The sequence below is a fragment of the Canis lupus genome, chromosome 2, assembly GCF_003254725.2.
Source record: "Canis lupus dingo isolate Sandy chromosome 2, ASM325472v2, whole genome shotgun sequence".
In the NCBI taxonomy this organism is placed as follows: domain Eukaryota; kingdom Metazoa; phylum Chordata; class Mammalia; order Carnivora; family Canidae; genus Canis; species Canis lupus.
Window position 1 is genome coordinate 39,117,352 of NC_064244.1, and position 10,591 is coordinate 39,127,942.

General features: G+C 46.3%; 1 protein-coding gene across 15 annotated transcripts in view; it reads left to right on the forward strand.

Moving 5' to 3' along the window:
- Positions 1–7,480, forward strand: part of SH3RF2 (SH3 domain containing ring finger 2) — a 132,318-nt gene extending 124,838 nt beyond the window's left edge. For 7 of the 15 annotated variants that reach the window (XR_007406334.1, XR_003137081.3, XR_007406349.1 and 4 more), the window contains one exon: positions 5,553–7,480. The gene's annotated coding sequence lies outside the window, so the exon portion shown is untranslated. Of the gene's footprint in view, positions 1–912; positions 4,334–5,525 lie in introns of those variants that run through there. The other 8 variants (XR_007406338.1, XR_007406354.1, XM_025448147.3 and 5 more) reach the window with 5 other exon arrangements.
- Positions 7,481–10,591: the final 3,111 nt, after the last annotated feature.

Consider the following 10,591-nt stretch of genomic DNA (forward strand, 5'->3'; position numbering starts at 1 on the left):
CCATGTGGAGAGAAAGCACCTGGGCGCTGGAATCACAAGTCCTCATGTTCAAATCCTGGTCTTCTGGGCGCTCTGATCTTGGACCAAGCTACCTAACCTGAGACTTTCTTGACTCATCTGAAGAGTGGAAACAATATATCAGCACCTCATAGGATTATAGGGCATGTGAAGGGAGCAGGGAGATGCTGGCACACTCAAGGAGCCCTACAAGGGACAGCTGTCAGAGGAGTCCACAGGTACCCAGAGGCTTGGAAGCAGCTGAGCAGGGGAAATGCTAAGTATAAGAACAGCCTCTTGCTGGCTGCCATTTGGTAGATGTGTCCCCAATGCCAGGTACTGAGCTAACCCCTCAGAGGGTCACTCAGAGGGCGGTGAAGAGCACAGCATCAGGTGGCCTGATGCAAATCCAGGCTCGGCGTTTCCTCCCTGTGCCACCACAGTGGGCAAGTCATTTAATCTGCCCAGTCTTTAGTCCCCTTGCTTGCAAGATGCCTGAAGTAAGTTCTTTGAGAGGTGTGGTAGGGAGGAAATGAGAAGATGGACGTAAAGTCATGAGCACGGCGCCCGGCACGTAGGAAACGCTGTGTGGTGGTAGCCGTCGTGGTTATTCACATGCATGTTTCTCTGTGAATCCTCACAACAATTCCATGAGCTAAGTGTTAGGATCCCCTATTTATTAGCTCAAACAACTGGGGCTCGGAGGATAAGCACTTGTCTAGGGTCACCATAAGGAAGCAGCAGGGCTGGCTCTGCAAGACTCGAAATCTCGGATTTCTGTTCTCTCCACTTTTCACATAAGCTGGTAAACAGCTCGGGGCTAAGGTCATAGGACAGTTATTTTAAATGCACCTTATGCCATAATGCTCATCCGTCTTTTCTTGTGTGATTTTCCCCACCACCTCGCCTCCTCAGCTGTTGGAGATGGAAGGTGTAGGGCTGTCAGTGCGCCTGAGCCCAGCCAGTGAGCACACTGGGGCTGCGTCTTTGGGAACTTGCAGCCTCACAAGGTGGCAGCATTGATGAAATGTCCACTGTCCTGTGCAGCGAGGTCTCACACGGACATGCTTCCAGCTGGCTGTGATTTCGATAAAATGCCCTCCTCCCCGGTGCCAATTAACGGAAATTAAATGTGCCTGGCACACTTCCTCATTCAGAAAATGCATGTGCCAATGAGTTCAACTGCTAGACACACCATGATGACCACGGGACTGCAGGCCAACATCCCAGTTCTCACTCTTCTCCATTTAAAGTCACAGAATATTTTCCTCCTTGGTAGACATCAGTGTCACCTCGCTCATTTATCTGTTTATTTCCATCCAACAAATACCGACTGAGCACCTACCATGTGCAGGTTTTGTGCCATACCATTGGGATGCAGCAGTGAACAATGCAAGCAAAGTTCCTGCCTTCGTGAAGGCGGGCAAATGGTAAGCAAACTGCTTCTACATGACAGATGTTATGAAGGACACAAAGTGATTGGACAAAGACTGGCTGAGGGGGACGGGCTACATTAGGTAGAATGGCCAGGAAAGGTTTCTCCAAGGATGTGACATGTGAACTGAGATTGAAGACCAAGAAGGAACCAGACATGCAGTGTGGCAAGGTGAACAGAAACAAGCTCAGACGTCAGGAAATTCATTCATTTATCCAGCAGGTTGGATCATATGATAAATATGTGTTGAACCAACAATGGAAGAATAGGTCAATCTTCTTTGTTCCTATCAAGAAGGACCCTCATAGGCAGGAGGAGCTCCGGGGAGATGCCACAGCATAGAGGCAAGTGGCTGCCCTTTCTCCAGCCCCGTTCCCCTTCTTGAAAATAAGGGGCTGTGCCTAAGCCCTAGCATTCCAGGCCTGTAGGCTCGGAACACCTTCCAAGGGGATTGGCTCTCCCAGCTTTTTAAGCAGTGACTGTGTGGCAAGCACAAAGCAATCTGTCATTTTTTTTAAAGCAGTCAGGATGGTTGGTTGTAGTCCAGGCATGTCATCTGCTTCATTGTCATTAGGATGTACGTACCGAATTACATACTGAATTTCCATGAGCCCTCACCTAGTCTGAAAACACTATTAGTTGGGAGCTTCCTTCCTCCTCCCTTCTTCCCATCTCTTCCCTCTGCTCCTCCCCACCCCCAGGCCCAATCCTTCTCTGGCAGAGCAGGGAAGAGCCCAGGCTACAGAACTGAAACACTTGATTTATATCTCTGGTGTGACTTGCTGTGTGATTTTGGACAAGTCCATTCATTTCTCCAAGTCTCAATTTTCTCATCCATTTAATGTAGAGGAAAATAAGAGAGACCATCTCACAGCAACCATCTAAAGTAAATACTCAGCTGTTATTATCCTTATTTTTAAATTAGTGCGGGAAATTGTCAGAACTCAATAGAGAGAACATGAGATCTGGGTCTTTAAGGCAAAGGAAACTCATCCAATGAGTGCCAATGAGCCTGTTTAATGATCTGTCTCCACCTGTGGTGTTTTCCATTCTTGGAGATAATCAAGAAGGAGGATCACAAGAAATAGCCTTCAAGAGGTCTTTTAATTTATCCTGATAGTTTCATGCCAACAATTACAGATCCCCTACTCTGTGCCAGACGCTATTCTATGTGCTTTACTTATATTTACTGATTCAAAAGTGTCATCACAACTACACAAAGTAAATACTATTATTATATACTATCCCCATTTTACGGATAAAGAAACTAAGACCTAGAGAGATAAGACAACTTCCACAGGGCCAGGAATTGGCGGATTTGGGGGCTAAACCCAGGCATTCTGACTCCAGTCAATGCTGCTGACTGCTTGCCCCCTCATTTAAGATGAAACCTAAAAGCTTTCCTGTAGACATCAGGTTTTTCTACTTCAAATAGACTTTTTCTCCTGAGCGCTCAGTCAACAAAGAGTTATTACCTGCCTAGCCCTAAAACCCTGGCCCACCAACACAGCACTAATAAGGGCTGCTGCCCAGGACTATGCAGTGGCAGCCCTAGGTAAGGTCACACCTCCCACCACTGATGGGATTTTCGGGGGCCTCGTAGAATGTCAGTCGATCTTAGAATTGAAGTTCTTTTCTCCATCACTTAGCACAAACTGGAAGGCCAGATTAATGTGGCAGCCATCCTCCCCTTGGCAGTCCCCTCCTTATTCCTTTCCTGCCCCTGTGCTCCCCCTCGGAAACACCACGTCACAAGAAATGCAGTTAAAAGAGCAAACCAACCACCACTCCTCCCTTGCCATCCAGATGCAGTTGTCTCAGATAACCTGGCCTTCCATCTCGGAGGGTCCTGCTCCCAGCTGCCGACACCCCAGTCTGATTTGGGGATGACAGCATGCCATTATCTGAGCCCAAGTGACAATGACCTGTCCCCAAATCCCCAAAGGCACGTGCCCAGCCCTGGCACAGGCACCAACTTAGGTACGTGGAGAAGCAAGACCTATCCAACGCAGGTGCCCTCCCTTTTAAGGGCTAAAAAGTCACGAACAGCAGGACAAAACTCCTGCCCGCGTTTGGTGGTGTGCAGCGAAGAGCATGAGTGCAAATCCCGTGTAACTGGCACGGCGGGGGGCAGACCACACCCAGCGATCACAGACTGTTCGACTGTTCGCACCGGCTTCTCCCGCTGCTCTCAGGAGCAGCCACCTGGAGACTCTGCGTGGAGCACGTCCACAAGGGAGTCCTTGGGCATCGCATCCGCAGGCCCTGAGAGCTCAAGGAGGCACCTGCCTGCTGCAAACTCGGGCTTCCTGGGAACGGACTCTAGCAATGGAGCAGAGCCCTGCCTTTGGAGAGTGAGGGCTTGGGGGGCAAGTCTCCGTGTTTCCCATAAATCGCTGGCAAGATCGGCCCCACACCATCCTGCAGAAAACCAAACTGTGATCATGGTCGGAGTTTCCCCAAAGAGAAAACTGGTCTGTCCGATCAGCCGGAGTCCGCGGAGAAGAAAGCAGTCAACAGGCTGGATGGAAGCAACAGGGCAAAGCTGGCCGACTCCCTCTCCTGCCCGTGTCCGCTTCTACTGGGTTTTCAGGGGACGCACTCACTCATGGACAGGCTCTGAGGCTGACTTTCAGAAGGCAAGTCTTTCTCAACGTTCTTGAGCCAATTTCCCGTCAGCCTTTAGGCAGCCTGTCCCCCTTCCGCATGATCCGCTGGGGCTTCACTTGCACTCAGGAGGACCAGAGGCCAAGCAGCCAAGCCTTGGAGAGCTGTGGTGGGTGTTCAGGCCGCCTGCCCTCGCCTGGACAGGTCAGCCCGAGCCCTTACTGCCCTTCCTTCTGAACTCAGTGCTCGGGGGGAGAAGGAGCTGCGGGCTGGTCAGGGCAAGGAGGACACTGGGTACGTATGTGGGGACGGTGGGCGTGCAGCTTGAGTTGGTCATCCAAGTAGAGTATTTGAGGCCTTGGAGAAATTCCGGGGGCTCGTGGATTCTAACTTTTTATTTTTGAAAGGCTTTTAGACTTACAGAAATGCTGCTGGAATAGTACAAAGAATTCCTATACACCCTTCAAAGCAAGGCGCCCTAGATACTAAAACATCTTACCATGTTTGTTTTGATTTTCTCTTATGTAGTATATATTAATTAAATATTACATAAAAAATTAATGTAAATTATACATATAATTTTTCTGAACCATTTGAGAATATGCCAAAGATCAAATGCCCATCTATGCCTAAACATTTCAGTGTGTACCGTAAACAAGGATGTGGTCTTACATAACCACAAAACAATAACCAAAACCAGGAAGTGAACACTGATAAAAAATTGTTAAGTAGTCTACAGATCTTATTTCATTATCTTGAGATGTTTTCAATGCCTACTCTTTTTCCTTCACAGAAAAAAAAAGTAATGTCTAGGATCCCATCCAGGACCACATAACACATTTAATTACCATCTCTATTTAGTTTCTTTTAATCTGGAACAATTCCTCAAGCTTCACTGTCTTCCATGACCTTAACATTTTGAAGAATATAGGCCTTTTATTCTATAGAATCTCTCTCAGTGAGGGTTTGTCTGACATTTCTCCATTATTAGATTTTGGGCAGTAATAAATAATAATCTTTCGCATCAGATAGAAAGCCCTGAGTCCATTGATATATGAATATAAGGAAAAGCTCTTCCTTGTAGTAGAGTGCCAACTACTAAATGGGGAAGGAACGATGGAATTTTTTAAAAATTACCATTCGGCAACCACTACACTAGTAATTGGTTCAGGCAAGAATCATCAATAGATATTAAAATTAGTGGATGAAAGCTTGAAGAGCTCAGATTATTTCCTCTCAGGACACTTATTAATCACAAAGGGGAAAATAGAAACTTTAACCAAAAGACCACAGATCACTGTGGGGAAATAGACACTGTGTACCTCCCAATAGGATGAACTAACGCCTGTTCTATGAAATGAAAAGAAAGACTTCTGTCCAAAAGGCTTAGTAATGTTAAGAACCATAGTCCTAAAAAAAAACAAAAAAAAAAAAAAAAAAAAAAAAAGAACCATAGTCCTTTCCAGAGTGCACTCACACATAATAGATTCTGAAATCTCTTTCACTTTCACAGACCCTGCCTTGGTCATCTTCCCAGGAGGAGCTAGCAACAGTTGGGAGACCAAAGAGAACAAATCATCTCCTTGGATGGAAACTGCTCAATGGAGAGTTTGTGGGCCTTGTGATATTCCTTGGACGTCAGGGGTGGTACCAGAATACCAACAGGCTGGCTTCTGGGACAGAAGGGCAATAGGAGAAGAAAAAAATTTGTCTTCAACCAGCGCATCAGTGGGTGGTGGGGTCAGGTTGGGGAACAGCACGTAAGCTGCTCCAGGTTACCACAGACTCCCCACCCTCCTGTTACTCTGTTCTGTTGTCCGAGCCAAACTTTATCTTGCCAGCTTCTCACACCTTGGCACCTAACTGACAAATGAAAAGACTGGACATCAAATTCCTTCCAGCTCTGTGCCTGGCCAGTCCCTGCAGCTCACATTTGGAACAGTGAAGGCAGGGGATGGTATAAGATTCTCCTCTTAGATAGTCAAGCCAGAGAGGCCAGTGCTTCTTCACAACACCCCTAGCTTTGACTCCCTCTCCTGACTCCCACCAATCATCCTGAGCCCTTCCACCACACCTTTGTCCTTTTTCCGTCTGATCCCATGCCATCTTTTCTCCCCGACACTGTCTGATCAAGAGGGTTTCTTTTAGAACATACTGATTAAGAAAATGAGGACTTAGTACATAAAGAATTCCAGAAGAAAAAAATCCATGATGTAATAAGAGAGCTACCACAGACTACAGAGAGGCTATTTGAAGTATAAAGATATAAAATCAGTTACAACCATGCATTCTTTTTTGTTCAGAAATAAGTCGTCTTAAAGGACTGGTCATTAGAAGATCTCCTATGCCTGGTTTCAAAAAACTAAAATACAAATTTTACACCCAACATGGGATTCAGACTCACAACCCTGAGATCAAGAGTTGCATACTCTCCCACCTGTGCCAGCCAGGTGCCCCTACCTTAAACACAAATTTTAAATTATCTGTATTAAGCAGAGCAAGCCATGGTACCAATAAATGTGATTCAGATGTACCCTGAGACTCTTCAAGCCATACATTTTCATCTCCTCCCCTATCTTAAGACATCGATGAGAATTTCATTTTTAAAAGCACATGCCACCCTGATTATTAAAGATAAGACAATAATACAGCAGCATTTGGATATGTTGGTCGTTTAAAAGTTCAGGATGATAATTTTGCTCTGAAACCACCTCAGGCTTTCATGCAGTCCTGTTTGTAAGCAGGAGCAAGCATCAGCCAAACCATGAGCAGAGTAAGGAATGCATTTTGTGGTTAAAGGAATGTTTTCTGCTATGTGAAGCTGCCACATGCAGGACTCAAACTAGCACCAGTCTCTTAATTAAATGAGCAACCTGGACTTTTTAACCACACCCTACCTTCAGTTAACCCCAGAGGAAAGTGATAATAAGCACCAGCAACCGCAAAGTATTGGCTTTATCTGCCAGGTGGTGAGTGAGAAGCTAAGAGGTATGGAGAGACCACAGAAAGGGTAATTCAAGGATGACACAGCCTCTCACACATGGTCAGTGATTCTGTTGCCAGTTGTCTGTCATCCCTTTTAACTACTCTGACTCAATGTTGGCTCCATTTCCTCTGGGATGCATTCAGGTTTGGTTGGCTCCTCTAGCCCCAGCAGCAAAGAATCTAGAGATGCTGCCTTCAGACTCTGGGATCTACTTGTCACTACCATGAGGCCTTACAGCCCACCTTTACATAGGTTTCAGTGACTTCATTTTCCAGAGAAAAGTCATTTGAATTCAGAGAAGGAATTTTACTTTTATAGATGATATTTGGAAAGGTGAAGTATAGGCAAGCTGCCCACACAGAAGCATGTTGTATAAACTAGGGAGTTGGGGTGAGCGGTGGACACACAACAACGTTTAGTCCCCAGAAACCATTAAACCATATTAGCTAATTACAGCCTTGTGTTCAAGAGCCTCTCATTCCCATTTGCTGCTTCTCACATTTTCTTTCTTCTTCCTCTCCCATTGAGGCAACAGGAGATCACCACTCCTAATTTGTACACTTGCTGTTTTTTAAGTCTCTGGGAACTTTCCAGGACTTACCAAGTGGAAGGTTTTATGGAAATGTAGCTTTTCCTTTGACTCTGCTTAGCCAATAGACCAAATATTTTTTTAAAAACCTCAATGAAAGGGATCCCTGGGTGGCGCAGCGGTTTGGCGCCTGCCTTTGGCCCAGGGCGCGATCCTGGAGACCCGGGATCGAATCCCACGTCGGGCTCCCGGTGCATGGAGCCTGCTTCTCCCTCTGCCTGTGTCTCTGCCTCTCTCTCTCTCTCTCTATGTGACTATCATAAGTAAATAAAATTTAAAAAAATTAAAAAAAAAAAAGATTTAAAAAACCTCAATGAAAAATCTGGTTTGTTTCCAACCAAACAGGAGCTTAAGAAAAGCACCACCACCCACCCCTGTTTCCTAAAGTTTTCATCTCTGAACTGTCAGTTCCACCATATGGATTCCAAAACATCATGGGCCAAAAAGCAGTGGAAGGGGTGGGGAAGCGGTGAGGATGAAGTAGAATGGTCAGAATGAGGTCAGCCCAGAAATTTACCCTAGAATAGTTTGCTAACCAGAGTCTGGGTTTCATCTTCTGGAATTGTTTCTTCTTATTCCATGTGGCTCGGGGAGAGGGTGCCATTTAGGGGAAAAAGTGGAAAGACAAAATGGAAGGGGAGAAAAATTCACACCTCCATGGAAATGTAAGCAGAGAACCTATAGACTCTTGTGTCATGTTTGTTTTATTTTTTTTAAGTACAGTGTTTTTAATAGACCAAAAGAGAATCTTTATGAGGTAATACGTATGTGAATGATGTTTATAAAAAAGGATGTAATATCTTAACCATTATGGACTATTGTATAAGCTTAGATATATAAAATATAGGAACCTACAAAAATTATTTTATAGAGCAATGGACACTTAAGGACTTCCAAAGTTTTCATATCCTTGTTCCAAAAAAAAAAAAAAAAGTAAGTTCCAAGGCTGGCAGCTTATTTCCTTAGTATATTCCACTGTAAAGGCAAGAAGTGTGGTGGGGTTTTATGTGTTTTCTAGTTTTGTAATTTATGATTGTCTGTATGGATTGCTTTGAAATGTCTATTGCTTGTGTGTTAGTGTTGTTCGCCCACGTGGGAGTCATCAGAGATCCATTCCACACTTTGCATCTTGGAAAACCAAAAGGAATTTTCTGGTGGAAAGAAAAATTCACAGAACATGTCTTCACTGTTGGGAAACCCTCAGATCTGTACCACTGACAGCTCTTTGCAAGTCTGAGGAAATGGGAAGTTTAACACCAGAGTTGTTGTCTCTCACTTAAATATTGGATGTTGGCTAACTTTTCTCTTGGGAAGAAAGCATATATTTTTAGTAAGTCCTTTTTTTTCTTGCACTTGACATGGTCTAGAGGAAACCAGAAGTCAGGGCCCTAAGCTGCATTGCCTCGGGACCACTCTCCACCATAGTTTTCAAAGAACCGTCCACGTATCAATTCTGTTTTCTGTTCCGTGCTTCACTGGCAGAACCAGTGCTCTCTGGAGCCTAGTTTTGTTTGGGTTTGCGGTTCTAATGAGGTGTTGAGTTTGCTCTTTACCGGCCAGACTGAGGAAAGGAAGCCAAGGGAGACAGGCATTCCCTGGCTGGACAGGTCCACCTGTACCTCCCACCAGCACAGGAGACCCACACCAGAGACCAGGGCCTGCAGGACCGTCTGCCCTCCACCAGGGAAGGGCCCATCAGCCAAAGTGGGGACAGTACCCAAGCCTCCTTCATCAGAAATGCATACTGTCCCCAGCTGCAAGCTTGGGAAGCCCGATGTGTGTTTTAGCATGAACAATAAAATTGGTTTAGTTGTCCCCCAGGCCTGATTTTTTTCAGTAACTGGTGTGGAGGAGGAACATTTTATTGTAGAATAAATACCAACACTGAGCATTTGCTTTTTCCCAGAGGATTGGTTCCTGGCAGCTGCTCTGGACATCCAACAGGGAGGGCCGGAGGGAAAGGAATCACTTTGTCAGGCGGGAATTGCTCGGGATCTGTGGGGATGGCCGCCACCACCTCTCAGAGCTCACCAGGTTGGGTTCATCTCTGGAGAGCAAACTCCCCGTTGGTACAACCACGTGGGCCCAGGAAGACCTCTTGGACAGAAGCCTTCTCCACTCCCTTAGTGCAGGGGTCGGGAGCACGGCCTCAAGAACCTGTCACCGAGCAGCTATGTGGCCTTGGGCAAGTCACCTAACTACTCTGTGGCTCAGGTTCCTGCGTCGTCTTGAGCAACGAAAGGATTAGGTGTCTTAAAACACGTAGAGCACTTTGAACAGTACCTGGCGTAAACAAGGAGCCAATGTGTTTCACCACCTTCAAATTGTTTGCCACATCCACCAACCATCCAGATTGTTACTTACTTAAGAGTATTTGAATTGATTCCATTGTAATCTAAAAGTTAATTGAGCGGGACCGGGCCATGGTGTGCGCTGGGACTGGCGTGCAGCTACTTTCGCTGAACGTCCTGAACAGCCGGGTGGGCTCGGGTTTCGTCCCCTCAGCTGCCTTCGGGTCTGCAGCATAGGCAGCGTTGACAGCGGGTGGGTGCCAGCAAAGAGGCAGGAACGGGACACTTGGCGGGGCCCATGGTTCCAGAAGCGCTGTCTCCATTATGGCCCCAATCAAGTCTCTCCCTCTAGGTGGGAGATGCCATCCCTTCGGTGATAGTTTTTGAAGGGGAACCTGGAAACAAGGTGAACCTGGCAGAGCTGTTCAAGGGCAAAAAGGGGGTGCTGTTTGGAGTCCCTAGGTCCTTTAGCCCTGGCTGTTCCAAGACCCACCTGCCAGGATTCATGGAGCAGGCTGAGGCTCTGAAGGCCAAGGGGGTCCAAGTGATAGCCTGTCTGAGCGTTAATGATGTCTTCGTGACTGAGGCCTGGGGACGAGCTCATAACTCAGGAGGCAAGGTTAAGCTGTTGGCTGACCCCACTGGGGCCTTTGGGAAGGAGACAGATTTGTTACTGGATGATTCAT